This window comes from Orcinus orca, chromosome 3 (genome assembly GCF_937001465.1).
Source record: "Orcinus orca chromosome 3, mOrcOrc1.1, whole genome shotgun sequence".
Classification (NCBI taxonomy): Eukaryota; Metazoa; Chordata; class Mammalia; order Artiodactyla; family Delphinidae; genus Orcinus; species Orcinus orca.
Window position 1 is genome coordinate 101,067,140 of NC_064561.1, and position 26,981 is coordinate 101,094,120.

General features: G+C 37.7%; 1 long non-coding RNA gene across 1 annotated transcript; it reads left to right on the plus strand.

The window, feature by feature from the left end:
- Positions 1-945: 945 nt before the first annotated feature.
- LOC125963828 (uncharacterized) lies at positions 946-2,560 on the plus strand. The gene is made up of 2 exons (XR_007476250.1): positions 946-1,488; positions 1,683-2,560. It is a non-coding gene; the product is annotated as an uncharacterized LOC125963828 (long non-coding RNA).
- The last annotated feature ends 24,421 nt before the right edge of the window (positions 2,561-26,981 follow it).

Genomic DNA, 26,981 nt, shown 5'->3' on the forward strand with positions numbered 1-26,981 from the left:
TTTTGACTGAGTTGACTTGCAAAAGCCAAGGAGGTAGCACTAAAATGTATTATTACCATTGTATTCTTCTCCACAGTTCACTTGCAGGTAAAAGAAAAAAGTCAATTTCCTATAAGAATGTTATTGATGAACCAGTAAAAATATTAATTTCAATATATTTTTATCTTTCATATTATATAATGAAATGTGTAAATATTGCCAAGTCATATTATATAATGAAATATGTAAATATTGCCAAGACCTATGTATCTCAGTGAACCAACATTTTCCAAATGCCTAATGCATAATGTTCCAAAATTCTACATAGGTAAAAATAACCATTTGATGTTCAAAATACTCCAGTGTTCAAATGTAGCAGACTATGAAAAATTTATTGACATGATTTTGAATCCAAAACTGAAATAACCTTTAGGTTATTAAAATAGTCCTCCCTTTTCCAACTAGATATCTCAGTGAGGCTGGAATTTCTTCATATGATTCCTAAACATCATATCACAACAGATTGAATGCAAAAGAAGATATGAGAGTCTAGCTGCCTTTTATTAAATCAGTTATTAAAAAGATTTGAAAAATATAAAGGAATGTCACTTTTTTCACTACATTGCTTTTGTGCTGGAAAATATTTTTATTTTCATTAAAAGTTAGTTATGTTACTTTACAATGGCTTTATTATTGTTGTTAAACTAATTACTAAATAAATATTTCAGGTTGTCTCAATTTTATTTTAGAATATGAAAAATGTCAACATATTAAGCCTAAATAAGCAATACTCAAATCTTTAATAATTTTAAGAGTAAAAAGTGATTTTGAGACACAAAGTTTGAGAATCACAGGTTTTGAGGATAAAATAAGGTAACTTAAAAAGTATGAGTTGAGGAGTTAGCAACAGGGGGGGCAGGGGGCCTGGGCTTAGTATTGGGGGAGGAGGTGGCCAGTTTAGGGTCTTAGGGGACACATGGGGGAGATGGCCGAGTTAGATGGGACTCGGGGGGTGGGGGGTGCCAGGAGAAGGAAGGTTGAAGGGGAGACTAGATGTTGGGGGAACTGTGCTGGGAAGAGGTGCGTCGGAAGTGCCCACAGTAACCCGCAGTAACCCAGGGGTCGGACAACACCCCAGGCCTGGCTGTCGCAGCTGCCTGCTGGAGAAGGGGAGCCTGACCTCTAGGAGGGCACCGCTCCTGTGTAGGCTGAGCGGCCCCCAGTCCCCTGGTTTGTATGGAAGGAGGAAGGCAGAGAGACAGGAGGAGGAGGCTGATGGTCTCGCGGCCCTTGCTGGAGACACACTTGGGCAGTTGACGCCCTGAAAATGAGCAGGAAGGATGGCAGTGGGGTACAGGGACGCAGATGGGCAGGGAGGGCAGAACCTGAACTTGTCAATACCAGCAGCCCCCTTTTTTTCCAGAGGGTTGTGAACCCGCCTGGGGATGAGGCCTGGTGTTGTGGAAACTGAACTTAGCTTCGCGGGGCTGACAGTTCTGGCCCAGGGCGGTATGTAATTCTGGCTCTGCCTGGGACAGGGTCCAGCCAGGCCCAGCTGGGTGGAACCCAGGTCTGGGTGTGAGGGTGGTCTAGGGAGTGATGGAGGTCAGGTGCCACCCTGAGCGGTTACTGGTATGGCGCCTCGTGTATCTGACAGGCGGGAGCTGTAGGCAGACAAAATTGACGCCCACTTTATTTTCCAGGTGGCAGTGCACCCCTTTGGACTTTTCCTCTAGGTCCCATGCTTACCTCTTCTGTGACCTAACTCTGCCCCTCCTCCTCCCTCTAACTCTCTCGAGGTTACCCCTTCACTTAAAACATTGCTTCTGGTAATCTGGTAAGCCGGGAAAGTTGCTGGGGTCCCTGCCGGAGTCGGTATTGTTGGTAATCCCGAAGGAGGAGAGGCATCCCCAGCGGAGACTCTGGGTGGGCAGGTTGGTCTTGCTTGCTGGTGGAGAGGGTGGGGATTGAAGGTGCACCCTTGGGTGGGCCCACAGCGATGGTACCAGCTGAAAGCTACAAAAATGCTTCGTAGACCGTGGTTTGTTACTATAGTGTTCATCATGGCAAGCTGGTGGCACCAGGAGAAATGGAGCCCCTGGCCAGTGTGAGTCATAGCAGTGCAGGAGAGGAGACCCTGGAGGAGGAGAGAGCCCGCCTAAATTGGTGTCTACAGATTGAATTTCCAGAGGCTTAGGAGGAGGAGTTCTCCAATGTCCTGTTTCCAGGCCTTGCTCAGGAAGCCCTGTATTCATTCAGGAGCCCATCCTTTAAGGTTTTCAGATGAGCTTATGAGGGGGCAATCTTTAAAAGTCCAAAGCAGATGCATCCGGGGCCTTCAGCAGATGTGTTGCTTTGAGTGTGTAATCCGGGAGCAGTGATCTCTGGGCACGTGAATGCCAGCAGGCACCTCTCCTGTTCTGGGGTGGAGGTTTTCAGATGCTGCATCTTCTAAATTCAGTCTCCTGTTGTACTAGTTCTGTGCTACGAACCTTGCTTCCAGAGGACTCTTAAGCTGTAGAACATTTTAACGCGGTGCCACAACACAGAGTGCTGCCTTGTAGACGGAGCTTGCAGATGCATCCCCATGACCCTCTCATCTACCCGCCCGCCTTCCTGTGCATTGGCCGGAGGAATTCTTAGTGTGATGATATAATCTGTGTGTTGGGAAAGTGTTCAAGATTGAAATGCCTTAGGCAAATACTTAAATAAGCCAACTGGCAAATTGAGGGGGTCATTGTACTGTGCTGGAGGTACGAGTTGGTCATGCCCAAATTGTGATAGAAATGGCAGGTCTAGTTTGGGCATTCCTACTAAGAAGGGAGTGGTCAGGATGCCGATAGTGATCTTTGATTCATCTTGCTCTATGTGTTTTTTAACTTCAATTTTACTTGATCAGATTTCAGAGTAATCTTAGTGTTCAAATGGGAGGACCCTGAGGTGAGGGGTGGTGGGGAGGGAAAAGCCTGCCGCAGGTGCTGGGAGGGGTGGGAGTGAAAAAAGAGAGAAGGGGGGAGGGTTGTGGTTAAGGTGTAGGTTGTAGAGGGTGGGAGTGGTAGGGAATGTGGGTTGAAGGGAATTCTCTGGAGAAAAGATCAGTAGGCAGAGCTCTGGGGAATTATATAGAGCTCATGGGCGAAGAAAATACTAGTTAATAGTAAATTGTTAATGCTAGTTAAATTATCACTCGGAAGCACACACAAAAAAAGTGGCTTGGAAACTTTCTAAAATGCTTAGAACTCTGCTAAGTGCAGGGGACAAAGCAAAATTGTTTTGCTTTGCTGCAAGATGGGGAAGACTGAAAAGGTAACTGAAGACCTGGTTATCGGTGGCTTGAAAGATTGGTGTCAGAAACTTGCATCAGGGCTTCCCTGGTGGTGCAGTGGTTGAGAGTCCGCCTGCCGATGCAGGGGACACGGGTTCGTGCCCCGGTCTGGGAAGATCCCACATGCCGCAGAGCGGCTGGGCCCGTGAGCCATGGCCACTGAGCCTGCGCGTCCGGAGCCTGTGCTCCGCAGCGGGAGAGGCCACAACAGTGAGAGGCCCGCGTACCGCAAAAAAAAAAAAAAGAAAAAAAAAAAGTATGAGTTAATTCTCGTAAAGCACTTAGAACACTGTCTCAAAATTCTTTATAAGTGTTGATAAATATAGACAGATAGATGATAGATTAGACAGATAGATAAGTAGACAGACAGATAGGCAGGTAGAGAGACAGATACACAATAATTGGTTAAATTAACTGAAGTGTTTTGGGTAAATACGGAGATGGAAACCAGATTGAAATATATAGGAAAGAGGGAGATATTTTGGAAATACAAACATCACCCATAGGCAAAGTTATTTTCTGCCTCCTCTCGAATTTGATCCTGTATGAAAATACTGATGTGTTACCCCACTTACTATCCTATAGATGTGACCTGACACCTTTTATAAGGAGACACAGGAGAAAAAAATCAATGAAAGAAAACTAAAGGCTTGATAGAGCAGTGTGATAGAGACAGAAACTTCAATGAGAATTCCATTAGGCAAGTTAGTGCTTCAGGGAAGGAAAAACACCTGAAAAACAGAACTTAGATACTTAATTTTAAAATAAAGACTCCTAATCTGATTTTCTCTGTGAGAGAAATCTGCTTCTTCTCTTTATCCTAAAAGAGTCCTTAAATATGCCGGCTGTTTATAGTTAAAAAGAAAGTCACATAGACAAAAAGCCTCTTTCTCATTTCTACAAGTCAAAGGTTCATCTGAAAATCCATCAGAATAGTTTAAAGAAATGTGAAACCCTGTGAAAAGAAGATGGTTCATGGTACATGATAAATGCATTTATGGAGGCAGTAGGTCATATATTAATTATATCTTTGGCAGCCTGGAACTTTAACACATGTCCTTAACATGCCTTCAAGGAGTAGGAGTGAGGAAAAGGAAAAGGACAGTGGTCCTTAATTTTTTTGTTGGAAAGGAGGTCATTTTTCCATTATGAATCTAGTGTTAGATATGGACACTCACCCCAGAAAAAAGTGCATGGACCCAGTCTTCTAACATACAATCAAGGGACTATACAACCTGCCTAAAGACCATCCATGGACTTTCCAAAAGATGATGGATCCCAAGTTAGGAAATGCTGGAATCAGGGAAAGTAATTTAGGAGTAAAAATGACACTTCCTAGCACCATTCTCCATCAAGTTGCTCTAGATTTTTAACACACCAAAACCAGTCTTCTTTGTGCCTGGCATATAGATGAGGCTTAATAAAGGAATAAAACTGTATTCATGGAAAGAAACACTCATTTAGCCCAGCTTCCTTACTTCACATAAGTGATAATTAAAATCTAGAGACATTAAAATTTTCGCTCAGTTACAAAATCAATCAGAGAACTAGCTGACCCTTCTCACATTCGAGTCGTTTTTCCCCAGCTCTCTTGGAAACGAAGAGTTACATCCGCTCAACGTTGTAGAAGATTAGTGTCCACACACTGGTGGATTCCAAATCTAGGGATATACATTATCAAAATTGGAAGACTACATAGTAAGGTAAGGGAGATGTTTTACTTTGGGAAACTAAGAATAGAATTGTAGAATAAAAGTTGATGAGACACAATTAAACAGCATCAGTTGCATCCACAAAGTGTAGAAAACATCTTAGGAATGCATCATACATGGTAAAGGCGCATATGGGTTGAATCGGTTATGAATACAGTTCAATATATTGGTTGGGAATACAGTTATTCACAACTGTAATCATATGATTACAAACCCCCTTGTATCTGCCAAAGTCACAGAAGGAAAGAAAACAAAAGGGGTAAGGGAGGAGCACTTACGTAAGGGACTATTTACAGACTCTGGATAGTGTTAAGGTAAACCAAGAAGAGATGATGCACCATGCCAGGGCTGGCAATGTGGAAAGTCATTACACTCTTTAGGACTGAAAGAGCAGCTGCTGTAAAGGAAGGCAGTAGAGGGGGAGGTGTGGGAATAAATGCCCCTGCCTCACTCTCCTTTCACTCTCAAATCTCCTACCAATGACTTATTTGGCCAAATCAGAAGCCAGAGGTCAAGGGTACCCATTCACGCAGTTGAAAATGATTAACCTCTCAGGCCACAGAACTAGGTGAGAATGACAGATCTGGAGGGATAAATAGAGAATATCTGGAAAATCCCTAGAACATATGGTTGGCTTCTCACAAGCTGTAGGAAACTCAGAGCTGTTCCTTGAGCACCCACGAAGTTCTGTGCATAAGACTACATATTTCTAGATCTCATATCTCTAAGGGGAGCCACTGAACAGAGGGAGCAATTGACTCCCATATTCAATTTACACTAATGCAGCCAATATCAGAAATCACCTTAAACTAATGGGCTATGGAAGAAATACAAGGATCTCATTCTGTGTTTCAAAATCTAACTTCACCAGGCAAGGTGAAGAGATCAAAAAATGCTTCCTAAGGAGACGTTGCCTGAAGGAATAATGTTCAGCAATGTAGTGCCCATGAGGAACTCCAGATGGTAAAGCTAAAGTAATCAATTGATGAGGGAGGGGAAGAAACAATCCCCAAGATTATTGCTTGCTACTTCTCAAAAGGGGTCACACAGTTATTGGCCAGTAGCCCCTCAGAATAGCTTTCTGCTAAGGATGCTGGGAGTTCAAGACTTATAAGGGAAAGTCTTTGGAAGCAGCTAACAGAACTATAATACTCGGCTCTAACACTGCGGGAAAATTTTGCCTAAAAAGTACCCAAAGCCTAAGGCAGCCAATAATGCCTGGAATAAAAGATATAATGCAAGGAGGCATCTGATTCTGTGCTGGGGATAAGAAAGGCTTTAAGCCCACAAGGTACTGTGCACATTCCTATCCCTCCTACCCCTTGCCCATTCTTGGGGTACACAATAATTTGTAATAGGAATGTAACCTTTACTGTTTGAATATCTCCAGCAAGAGGACAAATGCTGCCCCAAAGTCTCTTTGAACAAAGAGGAAAAATATTAGCCTCTCAGTGAATCAGAAACCTAAAGGGACACTGAAGTCAATCTTCAGATTGTCAGTAGTAAGAGGTGCATGAAAGAGGTTTATATTTCACTTCACTTTATAATCCTGACCTTAGTCAAAATAAATTTTGATATTCAAACTGAAGCATAATCCCTGATTGCTATTCTTACTTTAAACTTGAATAACCTCAGTAAATTGTGCAGACAGGTGCTTAATGAAGCCTATATTTATAAAACAATATTTTTCTTCACAGGAGTATGGACTCTAATACATCTCTTCTAATTGGAATCAAGTTTCCTGATCAGAGCTCCTCTGGCCTTCCTTAAACCATATGTTCAGAGTATATGGAATCAAGCCACTGTGCCAGCTGTGTTCTCATTATGTAAAATGCACTATAGTTTGGATAGCATGGTTGACACAGATTACTCGGTTTTGATAGAAGTATGCCAACAAACATGTATGTGTAAACATGTGAGGTGAAACTGAAGACTGGGAAAGCAGGCCTAGAGTGGGGCTATTCAAATAAGTGAATTTTCAGAACACAGACTATTTCTCATTGTAAATACAGTTACTCCCAAAAAATGTATTGTGTTGGCCAAAAGGTTTGTTTGTTTTTTTCCATAAGATGGCTCTAGTAGCACTTTGTTGTCTTCGACTTCACTAAAAACAATTTTGTTAGACTGTATGTGACAGCTGTCATATCAGCATGCATTTAAAAAAAGACAGCAAAATTGGTGAATTTTTGTGTAGCCATTTCAATATTGAAGATGGAAGAAAAAAAGCAACATTTTAGGCATATTATGCTTTATTATTTCAAGAAAGGTAAAAATGGAACCGAAATGCAGAAAAAGATTTGTGCAGTGTTTGGAGAAAGTGCTGTGACTGATCAAACGTGTCAAAAGTGGTTTGCGAAGTTTCGTGCTGGAGATTTCTCGCTGAACGATGCTCCACGGTCAGGTAGACCAGTTGAAGTTGACAGCAATCAAGTCAAGACATTCATTGAGATCAATCAACATTATACGACGTGGGAGATAGCCGACATACTCAAAATATCCAAATCAAGTGTTGAAAATCATTTGCACCAGCTCGGTTATGTTCATCGCTTTGATGTTTGGGTTCCACAGAAGTTAAGCAAAAAAACCCTCTTGACCGTATTTTTGCATGCGATTCTCTATTGAAACGTAAGGAAAATGTTCCGTTTTTAAAACAAATTGTGACAGGCAGTGAAAAGTGGATATTGTACAATAATGTGGAACGGAAGAGATTGTGGGGCAAGCAAAATGAACCACCACCAATCACACCAAAGGTCAGTCTTCATCCAAAGAAGGTGATGTTGTGTATATGGTGGGATTGGAAGGGAGTCCTCTATTATGAGCTCCTTCTGGAAAACCAAATGATTAATTCCAGAGAGTACTGCTCCCAGTTAGACCAACTGAAAGCAGCACTTGACGAAAAGCGTCCTGAATTAGTCAACAGAAAACACATAATCTTCCATCAGGATACTGCAAGACCACATGTTTCTTTGATGACCAGGCAAAAACTGTTACAGCTTGTCTGGGAAGTTCTGATTCATCCGCCGTATTCACCAGACATTGCACCTCTGGATTTCCATTTATTTCAGTCTTTACAAAATTCTCTTAATGGAAAAAAATTTCAATTCCCTGGGAATTGAAGACACCTGGAGCAATTCTTTGCTCAAAAAGATAAAAAGTTTTGGGAAGATGGAATTAAGAAGTTGCCTGAAAAATGGCAGAAGGTAGTGGAACAAAAGGGTGGATATGTTGTTCAATAAAGTTCTTGGTGAAAATGAAAAATGTGTCTTTTATTTTTACTTAAAAAGTGAAGGCACTTTTCGGCCAACCCAGTAGAAGGGAATATTGTTTTTGACTGATTTGACTATCAATGGAAAGCACTGGTAATCCTGGAAAGTTATATAAGTGTGTATGTAGCACAACACAGACTTTTCTTAGCTACGTTTAAGATATAGCAAAAACCAAGGGAAAATATTCTCATATTCCTTTGAGATAGAAACAATTTTTTAAAACTCTAAGTCAAATTTTGAAAGATAATTTAAGTAGATATTATTAATGTTTAAAATTATTCCTTCACCTCCCTTCAAAATTATTATGCACCCCTCCCCCACTACCATCAGGTTGTGACGTGTGTCTCCTGTTTCCTTCCTTGCCTTGTTGAACTCAGGCATGGACACGGTGATTTATTTAGGTCCATGAAGTGTCATTTCTAAGCAAAAGTTTTAAGAACCAGCATGTGAGTCGTCTACTCTCTTTCCTCTCTCTGGAACAATCAGTAGTAGTGTTCTACATAAAGACTGATCTATCAGCCTGTATCCTAGAGTAAATAGGTTAGAACAGAACAGTAACTGATGAGTGATGGATGTATTGCACAAGGTAGAAATAAGTTTTGCTGTAAACCGTTTAGATTTTTCAGGTTGTTACTTCAGCATAATCTAACCTGTCCTAACTGATGTAATAATACATTGAAAAATTCATGTTAATAAGTCCAACTTTTTAATCTTTTTCCCCTTGTTGCTGAGATTTTAAATAGTGTGTGTTCTTTATTGTGCTTCCAAACTGGAGGATGAATCCTAATCAAAAAGTCTAAAAGAAATTACACTCTCACACTAAAGATATTTAAAATAATTCACCCAGGGAAAACTACATTATACTGGTTATGATTTTTGTTGTTTATGTTCCTTACATTTGCAAGCAATTTGATATGAAGCAGCTACAAACTGTTTACAAAATACCTAAGTGTAAGAATAAGATGCCAGTCGTCCTTAGTGTCACTTAGCACCAGAATTCTAAAGATTACATAAAAGTCAAAGTCAAATAAATGCTAAGGAGCCAACAGATTTAAATTCAGCTTTGAATTTTGGCCGGTGATTAGACTCTATTTTTGAGAACTGAGCTATCCAAAGTTGGAGAGGATTATTTACTCTACTGTAGTGGAACTAAAATATCCAAAGCAAATTCAGATAGAAAAAAGCAAGTTTCTAATCAATAGGAATCCATTCAGAACTCAAGATTTAATCACACTAATATGATTACAGTAGTCCCCACTTATATTCAGGGAATATGATCCAAGACACCCAGCAGATGCCTGAAGCCTCTGATAATACCAAACCCTATATATAGCATGTTTTTTCCTATACCTAGGTATATCATAGGTATCTATGATAAAATTTAATTTATAAATTAGGCATAATAAGAGATTAACAAGAACTAATAATAAAATAGAATAATTATAACAATATACTGTAATAAAAGTTACACAAATGTGGTTTATCTCTCTTTCTAAAAATATCTTATTATGCTATATTCACCCTTCTTCTTGTGATATGACAAAATGCCTACATGATGAGATGAAGTTAGGTAAATGATGTAGGCATTGTGATGTAGCATTAGGCTACTAGCCTCCTTACATCTATTTCAGGTGGTCTTGAATCATCTAGCCATAATGATGTCAATAGTTAGATATCAGGAGCAGAAGATGTTGATGGCTGGGGATCCTGGGCAGCAAGTGATGGGACAGCACAAGATTTCATCACGCTACTTGGAATAGCACATAATTTTAAATTTATGAATTGTTTATTTCTGCAATTTTCCATTTAATATTTTCACACTACAGTTGACTGCAGGTAACTGAAATGGCAAAAAGTGAAACCTCAGAGAAGGGGGGACTACTGTACATATATTATTCAAGGTCTTCTCTCAGACATGTCAAAGTCACGTGGAAAGTATAAAGAATATGAACAATGAAGTCAGATATAAAAGGGCCTAAATGCCATCCTGATTTCTTACAAAACACATGACCTGAAACAAGTTATTTAATCTATTTCCTCTTCAATGAAATGGGAATTAGGCTACTCATAGGTTTGGTGTAAATATGACATAGTGTGAAATGCAGCTATGAAAAAAATGAATATAGTATTACATGAGTTCACTTTATATTGATTTATATTTTAGTTATGTACCTACAACTATATTTTTATTAATAAGAAAAAGGATATACTGTGTTAGGTGGTAAGAAATGCCATGAGAAAAGAAATAGAGCAAGGTTGGAGAATAAAGAGGGGGTGTGGTACCTGTTGTGAATTTAAATAGGATGGTCAGGTAGGCCTCACCGAGAAGATGACCTTTAAGCCAAAATTTTAAAAGATAATAGGTAAACAGAGTAATAACATATCTTCTATTACTTAGCATTTGTAGGAGGCTACATATTGATTCATGGATGGAATGAAGAACATGTGTTCATCTAGTCTCAAAATTTTTCTTTCATAGGGGTAAGCTGCAAAAATACTGAGCAGCAGTCTGTAGACTTACTTCACGGCAGCCTAGAGAGAGGAAATGATATGCTCAGTTAATCTTTAATATATAATTTCCTTACTGCAGGGAGACAGCAGAATGTAGTAAATAGCCCCAGAGAAGTACACTCTGGAGCATAATGTCCTTTTCGGAAGATGCATGGTGTCAGTTTATCTGAGGTAATATATGAAAAAGAAGAAATTGTGCAACTGCTTAGGGGAAACTCCTATATCTCTAACATTATGAATCTAAAAATCCCTAAAATAACACACATATGAGGGAAAAAGTAAAAGTAAACATGGGTCTGAACTTCATTAGGCAGCTTTCCTTCATCCTTCAGTAGTCAGTCATGTTAAACCACAGTGGGTCCCAGGCTGAATTTTAAACTTTCTTTATACCAGGAGCTGATCTAGACCCAAGGGGGTAAAGTCACTAAGCATGTCCTAACGAAGATTCCCGAACCCTCCACAGCCCACCTTATACCTCACACTTCTCTTAGTGCTGAAATAGCCAACTACTTTGTTCCACCCATTTCATCCCTTTCACCACTTGAAAAAATAAAATGGCTGAAGGATTTGGTGACCCCTGGGTGAGGCAGAAATTCACAGGCTGTATATTTGCATTCTTTTATCCTGAATATCTGGCTCAACATAAGCATGGAGAAGTCAGTTAAGGTAGTACTTCAGAGTCTAAAAGGAACAGACAGTGTAACACTCAAAATTGATTTGCCCCCTGGGGATCTAACTCTTCTGCAGTGCTCATTAAAACTTAACTTAGATTTTAAAATGGTTTAAAAAACCCTTTTAAAAGCGTTTTCCAGTGTGACCTCACTCCAACTGACTGTCCTGCTTGGTTAAGCTTACAGTAGAAGGAATGGAATTTTTCTGCTGGGTTGCAAATGATTGTATAGACAAAGGGAATAGTTAAAATGCTTTTACTTGTGATAAAATTGATTGAACTACCATAGAGGTTCCAAATCTCCCTAATTAAGCTCTGAAATGGCTTCTGCATTCTTTTTTGAAACCAGAGGGAATTCTGTTGAAATGAACAAATATTTCATATGGTTAAGTATTCATTAAAACGAGCAACAGGGAATGAGCACAGTAACCAATACCAAGAGGAAAACTGTAAAATGGAAAAGGATAGATAAATTAATAACCTAGGATTTTGGTACCCTGACCAAATCGTCACCTGTTGTTCTTGTTTTTCTAATTATTCTTCCTTGAGAATTATAGCTGCGCCTGTAATTCTCAAGTATGTACAAAGTTAATACAAGGAGTTAAAGTTGTTAAGTTCAGGCTGTTTATTTTACTTACAACCATTTGAATAAAAGATAATACACATTTCTTTTTTATAAGAAATTTCAAAGAATAAGAGACTTAGCACTTTCTAAAAATAAAGAAGTAAATACCCATGCAACTGATTTGTACATTATGTAGGGTACCATTTAGTATTTTGCTGTGTTTTTTTTCCAGATACAAAAGTGTTGAATTCAGTATAGTAATTCAATTTAAATTCCAGGAATTATTTGCTGATATTTACTTGTAATCTTTAAAAAAAGATGCTTAAAGCAAATTAAAACAAAGCTTTGTCTAAGTGAAACTGTTATAGACAATTTGCTCTAAATGGACATTTACTTGTTATTATTCACCTAATTTATACTCAAACATAAAGTTATTTTGCAATGTAAAACTTAGATATAAATAGCCATTAAATACTGAAAAAAATTAAATACTAAGACATTTCCAGTATCATATCAATTGAAGTATCCTGTACACTGCATTTCCTCATCAAACACAACACACAGACACACACATACACACACATTCATACATACACTTTGCATGGGTGTGACCATTAAAACAATAACCCTGTGGCACAGTGGTATTGAATAAGGAACAATTCAATTCAAATTTCACTGCCAGCCAGATATGGAATTTTTCAATGTGAGCAGTAGTGTTTTAACCCAGATGCTTATATTTTGTCTTAATTTTGAGAATATATAATGATGAGGCAAAAATTGTCTTTAGTGATGTCCTCTTGATAAGGTAACATCTGGAAGATCTTCCCACTCCTATCAGATAGCAAATAAATATTTCAATGGACTAAAACTTATGCCAAAATGGAAAGATGTGTTACATTTTGCTGTCTCTGAAATAAGGAAGTTAAAGACACAAGTTCATACAAAAGAAAGATCATGTTTAATAGGCATTGTTTATTCTCAGTGAAAATAGAGGCAACCTATTTATATCCGATCATATGTTCTAGGACCAAAATCACCTAAACCACAAACTATAGCAACCCCTTTGGGAAGAAACATTCTTATCTGGCATACACCATGCTCTTAGCATTCTATTTTTTTCCATAATTTTCTATATTCTATTTCACCAAGTTTGTTCTCAGGAGTCTCGGTAACACCTCACGGCAGTCATTAACTAACCAATAATTTAGAAGTCAAGAGGCTGAAGGAAAGTTTTTCCTTTAGGGGTACAACTTTCAACAAGACGGGCAGATGCAGAGACTGAAACAATGTTTGAAAGTTGTATATACAACAAAGAACATATTAGTTTTGAAAATTTCTGTCATGACACCTGTTGGAAGCAAAGCTACATCTAGTTCCAGTTCTCTCAGAGTATACAGAAGATAAAGACCTATGTCAAATAAAGTGGCTTGTCCAGAAGGAAGTGTTTGAACTGTGACAAAGCTACATTCTTAGCAATTTTCTCTTGGTTGTATATTTTAAAGAGACACAAAATATCACCTCTAGAAAGAAAAGGCCACGTTTCAATTCCTCATATAATTAAACAAAAAAGACCTGTATAAACTGGCTTCAAAAGCATAATTGTTTTTCTAGCTTTTGTACCTCTAGAGGTACAGAGAATAAAGAGCAATTTAATTTCAATTTATTTGAACTTCTTGACAAATATAGAATACTTGAACTTGAGCAGTATTTGTTTAACCCAGACATATGATGTTGAAATGTGTTAAATCAGAAGACAAATGAATCCGGAAACCTGCAATAATCAGGAAGATTTGACCACCAGGCAGCCCTGGTATAAATACACTTTTAGCGTTGTCTTTTGTCCCATGAGTTAGGGCACTAATTTTATATTCAGGTTATGTGGCAGAGACTATTTCTGGATAGGGACTAAGGACTACCAATATTTGCTGGGTCAGTGAGAAGAGTGTCAGCACTACTGTTGCCACTCCCAGAGAAAATTAATGTATGGAAATTAGAGAAGTTGGTTTGTCTGAGTACTGGGCTAGAATGCCAATGGATGAAAAAAAGAATGACCTTCAAACACAGAAGGGGAGAGCTTTAACAAAGACAGCAAGGCAGTGGGAGCAGGGAAATAATTATTCACAATTATTTGCAATTCACCAAAAACAAATACTAAAATGAAATCATCTTTAGATAGAAATACAAAGGAAACTTCTATATTCAATTTTAGCTTTTCTTTCCTTGTAAGGAAACACGAATGTTGTGTTTCTCAACATATAGTTTGACAAAGACCACTGTCAATTATATCTAAAAAATATTACTGAAATAGCTTTGGACCCTATATTCTATTCATCTTTTTCTTATTAAATATCATGGATAGAGTTCTAAACTTTTTAAATCAAGGTTAATGATACTCTATTATTATTTTTTTCTTCTTCCTATTTTTGGGATGACTCACAAATAAGATATAAATATAATTGATAATAGAGAAATGTTAAAGACACAACACAATTATTTCCATACAATATATCAGAGAAATGTAAGTGCCACACTAGTAATTCACTTTCTGCCATATTTTGTGTGATATTCATCCACAGTATAGAAAACATGCAACATAAGACAAGTAAAACAATAAACAAAAGCCCTTATGTAAAAGAATTAAAGTGCATCATAAAAATGCTTTGTTTCAACATAAGGCATAATTGGGTGCTAATGTGCATATTAAAATCAAATGTGTGTAAGCAATTTTCTCTCTAGTGCCCTTAGTTAAATATAGCCTTGGTTATTCTACTAGTTCTACTTTGGAAGGAGTACCTGGCAGTCACAGAATGGCTTGCCTCACCCTGCATTTCAAAAAAAGTTACAGATAGTAACTAGGAAATTGTGTTAATAAATTAAAATTTGCTACCACTAGTTGTATTTTTATCCTTTACTTAAGAATTAAGGGATCATGAGGGAAAGAATGAAGGCACGGATAGTTTAAAATTAGACCTGAAAAAAAGAAAATTGTACGTTACCATAGCACCCCTGATTCTCAGGCTTGATTTTCTTTACACTTGGAGAATAAATGTTCCATTATCAAATATATGTTACTCTGCTGACATTTGTGAGTAATTTTTCTGTCCAATTCAGAAATATCGTTACTAGGCATAATCCTCTCTGGGTGCCAGGGCAGTCTGCTTACTTGGAATTTTTCAATTAAGCATCTTAATTGGACCTACAAGGGCACTGGAATTAATTTCGAATATGAAAGCAATGAACCATTTGGGAATAAAAATCTCAAAGTAACATTTTACTTATTTATTATCCATATTTCATTCTGAAAGTTACATTGGGGGTACTACTGCATCAATCTGCATGGTTTATGAAAACACACTTTAGAGGTGCCTACAAGGTTCTTTATCTTTTAAAGTATCAGTTCAGGGTTTTCCATTTCCCTGGACATAATAGATGCCAATCCAATGTCCTTAAAAAAAATGCACAGGAAACGATCCCTTTTTTATATGAGGTCATGGGTGAATCCAAATGTCATAAGCTGATTTCCCCATTGATCAATTAAGGTGTTGTACTTGACCCATTTAAAAAATATACATGCATAATGTTAACTTTACAATAGAATTTACATAATAAATACATTGTTATATTTTAATTTCTCTCTACTTTTAACATTCTGTATCAATGACATTGCTGAGCAGTCTGCTTCAGAGCAAATATTTGCTGGAATATTTGCCAGGCTAACGTACTTCATTTGTGAGTGATTCCTATCCATATGCTTATGTATCAATGTATTATTGCTCAAATGTATTTTTTTTTTTTTTTTTTTTTTCTGTACGTGGGCCTCTCACTGTTTTGGCCTCTCCCGTTGTGGAGCACAGGCTCCGGACGCACAGGCTCAGCGGCCATGGCTCACGGGCCCAGTCGCTCCGCAGCATGTGGGATCTTCCCGGACCGGGGCACGAACCCGTGTCCCCTGCATCAGCAGGTGGACTCTCAACCACTGCGCCACCAGCGAAGCCCTCAAATGTATTTTTTACAACTCATTAAACTCTACTTTTTCACCAAAATTAATAAAATACAAATGTTTAATGTAATAAGTTCTGATTCATATTTTCTAGTCTGATAAAAAATTGTAATTTAAAGCCCTTTAAATTTTCAGCATTTCTTATTTTATTCTTGACATTGATAGAAAAAGCACAAATTTAAAGGAGGAAAAAGTTCCCCTTAACCTTCTTAGAGCCCCTGACTGGGTCCTAAAATTAAACTGACAAGGGCAATTTGACAGAAGAAAAGCATACAAAAGTATTTAATGTAAGTTTTATGTGACATGGGAACCTTCATAAGAACATGGAGACCCAAGAAACTTATCTGAGTATTTTTATGCTACATTTGATGAAGAGTGGACACTCATGGAGAAATAAGATAGGTCAAGGAATATGAGGCAAGTGTACTAAACTGGAGGAAACTTAGGAAGGCCTGTTTGTTAGGATTTTTCTCAGGGTTTTTTTGTCTTTGGACATAAGGATACTCCATTTCTCCTGGAATAGGAAGGACACCTCTCATACAAGGGTTTTCTAACATGTTTCAGGGGAGAAGAGTAGGAGAAAGGTCAAAATGACCTCCCTGCTTCTTCCGTTTTCTCAAACTCCTTCAGTTTAAAATACTCAATATGCCAAGGTACCATATTTTGTGGGTATGTGTCCTGAACTCCACCACAGATCACAACTCAGATTATAATTGCATAAGATTCATTTCATACAGAGTAGAATTCTAAAATCAACTAGAATTTTTGAACTAGTTACGCAAACAGGTATGAACTGGACTGACCATACAATTTATTTTCTAACCCAGGGTATTTTAGAATGAAAATGGGTGCTAATAATAGTTACACAGCTAGCAAAGTTATAAAACAGGAAGGAAATATGGTCACTCTGGGATAAGCAAATGTTGATTGTGAAGCAAAATATTTGTTTGGTATGTGCAGAAACATTTCAAATGGGATCAGCATTTCAAGGGAACTTATGAATTGAGAAAAACTAAAAAGTGACAAATTACTGCTTTTTCCAGCTTTTAGGATTTATGACAGAGACATAAAATTAGGACGCTGCATAACATGATATAGGCAATGATACCATCTCTCATCACTTAGTAACTGCATAATATATTCTCATTTTGAAACTATTTTAAGGTAAGAAAGCAATCTTCACCCAGTTGTTTCACTCTCTCATTTTTGCAATTGTATGGGGGACACCGAGGGATATATGAATTCATCATACACATTTTGATTCCATAATGTAACTTCTAACTGTTCATTCACAGATATTATGTACAGATAATGGAAGATGATCTTGGCAATCATAATTGCCATAATATAAATTAATTAATAATTATCTTTAACTTTAAACCATCCGTTGCTCGAGGAAAAAAGAGTCATAATTAGTAGAAAAGGGTCATTGTGTCCAAAGCAAATAACAAAAATTCATAATAATTTACCTTATCTCTTTAAGCTGACTAGACCACATAAAGCAGTGCCCAGAACACTGTAAATAAAATTATTTGCTTTAAAAAGCATACTAGGTGGGAGTCAAGAGGGCAGTGTAGGAAGACGCAGAGTTAGTGTCTCCCCACAGCTAGGGCACCTGCCGGCCACTGGTGGGGAACTCTGACGCCCAAGGAGACAGGAGGAATCCCAAAGTGAACCGATAGGTCATAGGGGGACTGAGGTGGGAAGAGAAGTGGAGGCCAGACAGGATCGGCGCCCCTGAGGCTGGGGAGATCAGGAGAGGCAGGAGGGAGGGACTCTCTGAGAAGAGTGGGAGAGGAGCAGAGGGTGACTGCCCTGCCCACTCAGGCACTGGGAGCCTGCTGAGCTCCCAGGCCAGTCCCCTGTCCTCTAAGGCCCCCTCCAGGCCATGTGGGTCTTTGGGGGCATAGGAGGGAGGCCGGGGAGATCAGGAGAGGCAGGTGAGAGGGGTCCTCCCAGACTGGAGGAGCAGGAGAGGAGAGGAGGGTGTTTGCCCCACCCACTCGAGCCCAGGAAGCCTGCTGGGCTCCCAGGTGAGGTACCCCACCCTCTGAGACTGGCGGTGGGGGGCATGGCTGGGCCACTCCTGTTCCTTGAGCCTAAGTCCCACCCCCCACAGTCCCCAGGGCCTTTTACAGTCTGTGGGTCCTGAGCATTGGCCCTGCCCACTGCCCAAACCTTGCCCTTGCTTAGGCCCCACCCTCCACAGCCAAGGCTTCCCCCCTCTTTTGTTTTCATTTTCCTCCTCCTCCTTTTTACTACTGTGGTACTGATGTACCTTACAGTTGTTAATTCATCTATATTTTTATTTTTATGTTCTTCCTAATATATCTGTTAGTTTCCTAGTCTAATTTTATTTTTTAATTTGTTATTGTTTGTTTTTTTCGTTTTTTAGGGGTTTTTTTTGCCGCCCCAGGCGGCTTGCAGGATCTTGGTTCACAAGCCTAGGGTTGGGCCGAAGCTCCTGCAGTGGGAGCTCCAAGTCCGGACCACTGGACTAACAGAGAACCTCAGATCCCAGGGAATATTCATTGGAGTGAGGTCCCACGGAGTTCCTCATCTCAGCACTGAGACCCAGCTCTATGCAATAGCCTACAAACCCCAGCGTTGGAAGCCTCAGGCCAAACAACCTGTAAGCCAGGAACACAATCCGCTCATTAAAAAAAAAAAAAAATGAGATGGCAAAAAAATATGTCACAGATGAAGGAGCAAGGTAAAAACCTACAAGACCAAATAAATGAAGAGGAAATAGGCAACCTACCTGAAAAAGAATTCAGAGTAATGATAGTAAAGATGATCCAGAATCTCAGAAATAGAATGGAGGCATGGATTGAGAAAATACAAGAAATATTTAATAAAGATCTAGAAGAACTAAATAACAAACAAACAGAGATGAACAACACAATAACTGAAATGAAAAATACACTAGAAGGAATCAATAACAGAATAACTGAGGCAGAAGAACGAATAAGCGAGCTGGAAGACAAAATGGTGGAAATAACTGCCAAGGAGCAGAATAAAGAAAAAAGAATGAAAAGAAGACAATCTCAGAGACCTCTGGGACAATGCTAAATGCACCAACATTTGAATTATAGGGGTCCCAGAAGAAGAAGAGAAAAAGAAAGGGTCTGAGAAAATATTTGTCGAGATTATAGTTGAAAACTTCCCTAACGTGGGAAAGGAAATATTCACGCAAGTCCAGGAAGTACAGACAGTCCCAAACAGGATAAACCCTAGGAAAAACACACCAAAACACATATTAATCAAAATAACAAAAATTAAATTTAAAGAAAAAATATTAAAAGCAGCAAGGGAAAAACAAAAAATAACATACAAAGGAATCCCCATAAGGTTATCAGCTGATTTTTCAGTGGAAGCTCTGCAGGCCAGAAGGGAGTGGCAGGATATACTTAAAGTGATGAAAGAGAAAAACCTACAACCAAGATTACTCTACCCGGCAAGGATCTCATTCAGATTCGATGGAGAAGTCAAAAGCTTTTCAGACAAGAAAAAGCTAAGAGAATTCAGCACCAACAAACCAGCTTTACAACAAATGCTAAAGAAACTTCTCTAGGCAGGAAACATAAGAGAAGAAAAAGACCCACAAAAACAAAACAACTAAGAAAATGGTAATAGGGACATACATGTCGATAATGACCTTGAATGTAAATGGATTAAATGCCCCAACCAAAAGACACAGACTGGCTATATGGATATAAAAACAAGACCCATATATATGCTGTCAACAAGAGACCCAATTTAGACCTAGGGACACATACAGACTGCAAGTGAAGGGATGGAAAAAGATATTCCATGCAAATGGAAATCAAAAGAGACCTGGAGTAGCAATATTCGTACCAGATAAAATAGACTTTAAAATAAAGACTGTTATAAGAGATAAGGAGGGACAGTACACAATGATTAAGGGATCAATCCAAGAAGAAAACATAACAATTATAAATACTTATGCACCCAACATAGGAGAACCTCAATACATAAGGCAAATGCTAACAACCATGAAAGAAGAAATCGACAGTAACACAGTAATAGTAGGGGACTTTAACACCCCACTTACACCAATGGATAGATCATCCAAGCAGAAAATAAATACGGAAACACGAACTTTAAATGACACAGTAACAGATAGATCTATTGATATTTATAGAACATTCCACCCAAAGTGGCAGAATACACTTTCTTCTCAAGTGCACATGGAACATTCTCCAGTGTAGATGACATCTTGGGTCACAAATCAAGCCTCAGAAAATTTAACAAAATTGAAATCGAATCAAGTATCTTTTCTGACCACAGCGCTATGAGATTAGATAGAAATCAATTACAGGAAAAAAACTGTAGAAAACACAAATACATGGAGGCTAAACAGTGCGCTACTAAATAACCAAGAGATCACTGAAGAACTCAAAGAAGAAATAAAAAAATACCTAGAAACAAATGACAACGAAAACATGATGACCCAAAACCTATGGGACACAGCGAAAGCAGTTCTAAGAGGGAAGTTTATAGCAATACAATCTCACCTCAAGAAACAAGAAAAATCTCAAATACACAATCTAACCCTACACTTAAAACAACTAGAGAAAGAAAATCAAAGAAAACCCAGAATCAGTAGAAGGAAAGAAATCATAATGATCAGAGCAGAAATAAATGAAATAGAAATGAAGAAAACAATAGCAAAGATCAGTAAAACTAAAAGATGGTTCTTTGAGGAGATAAACAAAATTGATAAAACTTTAGCCAGACTCATCAAGAAAAAAGGGGAGAGGAGGCAAATCAATAAAATTAGAAATGAAAGAGGAGAAATCACAATGGACACTGCAGAAATACAAAGGATTATAAGAGACTAGTACAAACAACTAAATGCCAATAAAATGGACAACCACGAAGAAATGAAAAAATACTTGGAAAGGTATAATTTTCCAAGACTGAACCAGGAAGAATTAGAAAATATAAACAGACCTATCACAAGTAATGAAATTGAAACCATAATTAAAAATCTTCCACCAAACAGAAGCCCAGGACCAGATGGCTTCACAGGCAAATTCTATCAAACATTTAGAGAAGAGCTAACACCGATCCTTCTCAAACTCTTCCAAAAAATTGCAGAGGGAGAAACATCCCAAATTAATTCTACAAAGCCACCATCACCCTGATACCAAAATCAGAAAAAAAATCATAAAAATAGAAAATTATAGACCAATATCACTGATGAACATAGATGCAAAAATCCTCAACAAAATACGAGCAAACAGAACCCAACAGCACATCAAAAGGATCATACACCATGATCAAGTGGGATTTATCCCAGGGATGCAAGGATTCTTCAATATATGCAAATCAATCAATGTGATACACTACATTAAGAAATTAAGGAATAAAAACCATATGATCATCTCAATAGATGCAGAAAAAGCTTTTGACAAAATTCAACACCCATTCACGATAAAAACTCTCCAGAAAACGGACATAGAGGGAACCTACCCCAACATAATAAAGGCCATATATGACAAATCCACTGCAAGCATCATACTCAATGATGAAAAACTGAAAGCATTTCCTCTAAGATCAGGAACAAGACAAGGATGTCCACTCTCGCCACTCTTATTCAACATAGTTTTGGAAGTCCTAGCCACAGCAATCAGAGAAGAAAAAGAAATAAAAGGAATACAAATTGGAAAAGAAGAAGTAAAACTGTCACTGTTTTCCGATGACATGATACTATACATAGAAAATCCTAAAGATGCCACCAGAAAACTACTAGAAATGAATTTGATAAGGTTTCAGGATACAAAATTAATGCACAGAAATCTCTGGCGTTCCTATACACTAATGATGAAGAATCTGAAAGAGAAATTAAGGAAACACTCCCATTTACCATTAAGGAAACACTCCCATTTACCATTGCAACAAAAAGAAAAAAATACCTAGGAATAAACCTGCCTAAGGAGGTGAAAGACTTGTACTCAAAAAACTATAAAACACTGATGAAAGAAATCAAAGATGACATAAACAGATGGAGAAATATACCACGTTCTTGGATTGGAATAATCAATATTGTGACAATGACTATACTACCCAAAGCAATCCACAGATTCAGCGCAACTGAATTGTATCAAACTACCAATCTATCAAACTACCAATGGCATTCTTCACAGATTTAGAACAAAAAGTTTTACAATTCATATGGAAACACAAAAGACCCCAAATAGCCAAAGCAATCTTGAGAAAGAAAAAAAACAGAGCAGGAGGAATCAGGCTCCCCGACTTCAAACTATACCACAAAGCTACAGTAATCAAGACAGTATGGTACTGGCATAAAAACAGAAATATAGATCAATGGTACAAGACAGAATGCCCAGAGATAAACCCACGTACATATGGGCACCTAATTTACGACAAAGGAAGCAAGAACATACAACAGAGAAAAGACAGCTTCTTCAATAAGTGGTGTTGGGAAAACTGGACAGCTACATATAAAAGAACGAAATTAGAACACTCCCTAACACCATACACAAAAATAAACTCAAAATGGATAAAGACCTAAATGTAAGGCCAGACACTATAAAACTCTTAGAGGAAAACATAGGAAAAACACTCTTTGACATAAACCACAGCAAAATCTTTTTTGACCCACCTCCTAGAGTAACGGAAATAAAAACAAAAATAAACAAATGGGACCTAATTAAACTTAAAAACTTTTGTACAGCAAAGGAAACCATAAATAAGACAAAAACGACAACCCTCAGAATGGGAGAAGATATTTGCAAATGAAACAACAGACAAAGGATTAATCTCCAAAATATACAAACAGCTCATGGAGCTCAATATCAAAAGAACAAACAATCCAGTTAAAAAATGCACGGAAGACCTACATAGACATTTCACCAAGGAAGACATACAGATGGCCAAGAGGCACATGAAAAGATGCTCAACAGCACTAATTATTAGAGAAATGCAAATCAAAACTACAATGAGGTATCACCTCACACCAGCTAGAATGGGCATCATCAGAAAATCTACAAACAACAAATGCTGGAAAGAGTGTGGTGAAAAGGGAACCCTCCTGCACTGTTGGTGGGAATGTAAATTGATACAACCACTATGGAAAACAGTATGGAGGCCTTTAAAAAGTAAAAACAGAACTACCATATGACCCAGCAATTCCAGTACTGGGCATATACCCTGAGAAAACCATAACTCAAAAAGAGACATGTATCACAATGTTCACTGCAGCACTATTTACAATAGCCAGGACATGGAACCAACCTAAATGTCCATCGACAGATGAATGGATAAAGAAGATGTGGCACATATACAAAGTGGAATATTAGCCATAAAAAGAAATGAAATTGAGTTATCTGTAGTGAGGTGGATGGACCTAGAGTCTGTCATACAGAGTGAAGTAAGTCAGAAAGAGAAAAACAAATACTGTATGCTAATACCTATATATGGAATCTAAAAAAAAAAGAAAAAAAGGTACTGATGAACCTAGTTGCAGGGCAGGAATAAAGAGGTAGACATAGAAAACTGACTTGAGGACATGGGGTGGGAGGGTGAAGCTGCGGTGAAGTGAGAGTAGCATTGACATATATACACTACCGAATGTAAAATAGTTGGCTGGTAGGAAGCAGCAGCATGGCACAGGGAGATTGGCTTTGTGCTTTGCAATGACCTAGAGATGTGGGATAGGGAGGATGGGAGGGAGGCTCAAGAGGGAGGGGATATGGGGACATGTGTATGCATATTGTTGATTTGCTTTGTTGTGCAACAGAAACATAGTATTGTGAAGCAATTATACTCCAATAAAGATCTATTTAAAAAAATAAAATAAAATAATAAAAAGCATACTAGAAAATCCTTTATACGTCACATACAATTAGCAACACTGAATTTCCTACAAATTCAGTTATCTTTTGGTAAAGACTTCTGTTTCTGCCTATTCATGAACATCTAAAAACTAAGTATAATCTTTAAAATATTATAGACAACTAGGGGTCTTCAGTATTTTACTGAAAAAGGATTTCACTAAATCTTGTCATGTTCTCTAAAAAACCAGCATATTATGTGTTAATGCATAAAACCTATAGAAATAACTGGCTGTAAAATAATACAATGGTATAACCTTACAAGTCATCCCATGATTATCAGAGGCAGCAAGGCTGTGCCATGCAATGAAACAGACATTTTGTCAGGTACATGCTTTAGTCACAATCTGATTCCTCTCCCCTGCAGGCTGTTGAATGAAAATGCAAACTTGTAATTTCTATTGCAAAGAACAGAGATCAACAGGGGGATCAGGAGTTTCACACCTCTCAAATTGTCCCCTCTGTTGCAAGCATTGATGACTCATGGTGAAGTGAAACTAAAGTAAAACTAGCTTTAGAAGTACTCTGCTTAACTTTCTCAAATGCAATAATGTAACTCTAGCAGATGAAGTAGTTCTCACAAGCACAGTGTACTGCAAATGCTACACATTTATGATTCTAACCGCATAAATTCATAATGATTTCCTCTGGCTATCTAAAGGCCAAAATATGACTTTTGACAAATTATATATTTTGGAGTTCTTACTTTGAATAGTTAATTTTAAGAGCAGTTATTTCTGAAGGAAAATACACCTAATAACCACTAGGGCATGGTTTTCCCAAAGTATATAGTTATGCTTGCTCGAAGGAAATCAGTCATGCAATACCAATAGAAGTTAGCACTCGTGTTGTGCCTGATGCTATTCCCATTTGTGGCATTTTCTAGGTTTTATGATTTTACCACCTTTTTTTTTTTAAAGTCAGGGATTCCCTTTCTTGGGAAGTTTCTCTTCCTTATATCTATAGGAAAAAATTCACAATGCACATGGTGCCTTTTGTTGAACTAAATCTAATCAATTTTAAAAGAAAAATACGGTGCTTCTCTGCAACAAGTTTCATGTCCTAAGCATCAATGAAAACACAGGTAAGTATTTTCCATGTTATGAAAACACAAGAGTGGTTTGTGAAAGATAAAGCAGAGAGATAGTGCAGGGTTCTATATTTTCTAAATATATTCCGGTCTGTCTACTGAAGTGGGTACTTCAGGGTACATCCTGACTATAATTTAATCACTTTTGGTAAATGAGTACCACTTTCTGTAAATCTGATCATACTCTGCTCTCTCTGCTCTGAAGGATTTATGCAATCTTTTTATTTGCTGTCAGTTCCTTTTGACAATAAATTTTTGCGCTATAGTCTTACCCTTAAAGTCACAACGATGCTTTGCAGGGTTCTTTGTGGAAGAAGACATAAGCTAAGTCAAATATGTGAATTGGCAGCTCATTATAACAATATAAAACCATAAGCATTTGAAACCTTTTGGCTGACTTCTATGTAGTAACTAATTTCATATGTTGTTATAAATCATACAATTTTTTCAAAAGATTGAAGAAATTGCTACTAATTATTCTTTACTTTTTTTGCTGTTAATTTTTTTTTAAATTTCAATATATGCAACGAGATAAAAAATAGAATAAACCTGCATATCTCTATCACATATTGTCAATTATTTTCAATAATGGCCAATCTGACATTTTCTATACCCTCATCCACTTGTCCCATCCAATATTATTTTGAAGGAAATCCTGTACATCATATAATTTTAAAAAATTGCCTTTCTTGTGTAAGGATCCAAATGAAATCCACACATTGTTACTGGTTGATATGTGTTTAATAAGTCTCTCCTTTTTTTAAAGTATATTAATGCTAATTTCTACTGGTGGCTTAACTTTACTAATAAACCTCCTACTTTTTTTTTAAAACCACTTTGTTGAGTTATGATTGACTTACAAAAAGCTGTATATATTTAATGTATCCAACTTGATGAGTTTGGAGATAAGTATATATCAGTGAAACCATCACTACAATCGATGTCACAAATACATCCATCACCACCAAAAGTTTCCTCCTGGCCTATTTATTTATATTTATTTATTTGTGTGTGTGTGATAACACTTAAGATCTCTTAGCAGATTTTAGCAGATTTTTAGTACAATACTGTTTTAATACAATACAGTACTGTTAACTATAGGCTCTATGCTGTACAGCAGATCTCTTGGATTTATTCATTTTGTATAACTGAAGCTTTGTACCCTTTTACCTTCCTGTTTCCCCCTGCTCCTAGCCCCTGGCAACAACCAATCTACTCTCTGTCTATATGAGTTTGACTACTTTAGATTCCTCATTTAAGTAGTATCATGTTGTACTTTTCCTTCTGTGTCTGGCTTATTTCACTGAGCATAATGTTCTCCAGGTTCATCTACGTTGTTGCAAATAGCAGAATTTCCTGTCATATTTTTAAGGCCAAATAATATTCCACTGTATGTATATACTGCATTTTCTTTATCTGTTCATCAAATGATAGACATTTAGGTAGTTTCTGCCTCTTGGCTATTGTGAACAATGCTGCAATGAACACGGGAGTGCATCTTTTAAGTCTTCTTAAATTTATAGGTTTCCACTCCTCTCGCATGCACATTCTCTCTCTCTTCCTTGCAATTTATTGTTAAAGAAACTAGATTCCTTGTCCTATCCAGTTTCCCACAGCCTGGATTTTGCTGACAGCGTCTCTGTGTTTCCTTAACACTTTTCTCTACACTCTGTATTTCGTATAAATTGGAAATTGGATCTAGAGGATTAATCAAATTCATGCTTAATATTTTTGGCAAGAATACTCCATAAGTGCTATTGTGAAGTATTCTTTAATAGTATAAATATTCACATTTGACAGTGGTAGAGTTGTGGTCAAAAGCACGGGCTCTGGAGAACTGAATATGTGGAAACTAATCCTGGTTTTGTCTCGTTGCTGTGGTGAAACCTTGGGCAAATGAATTAATCAGTACCTCACTTCCTCCACCTGTGAAATGGGAATAATAAACATACCTGACAAGATTTCTGTCAAGACTAGGTA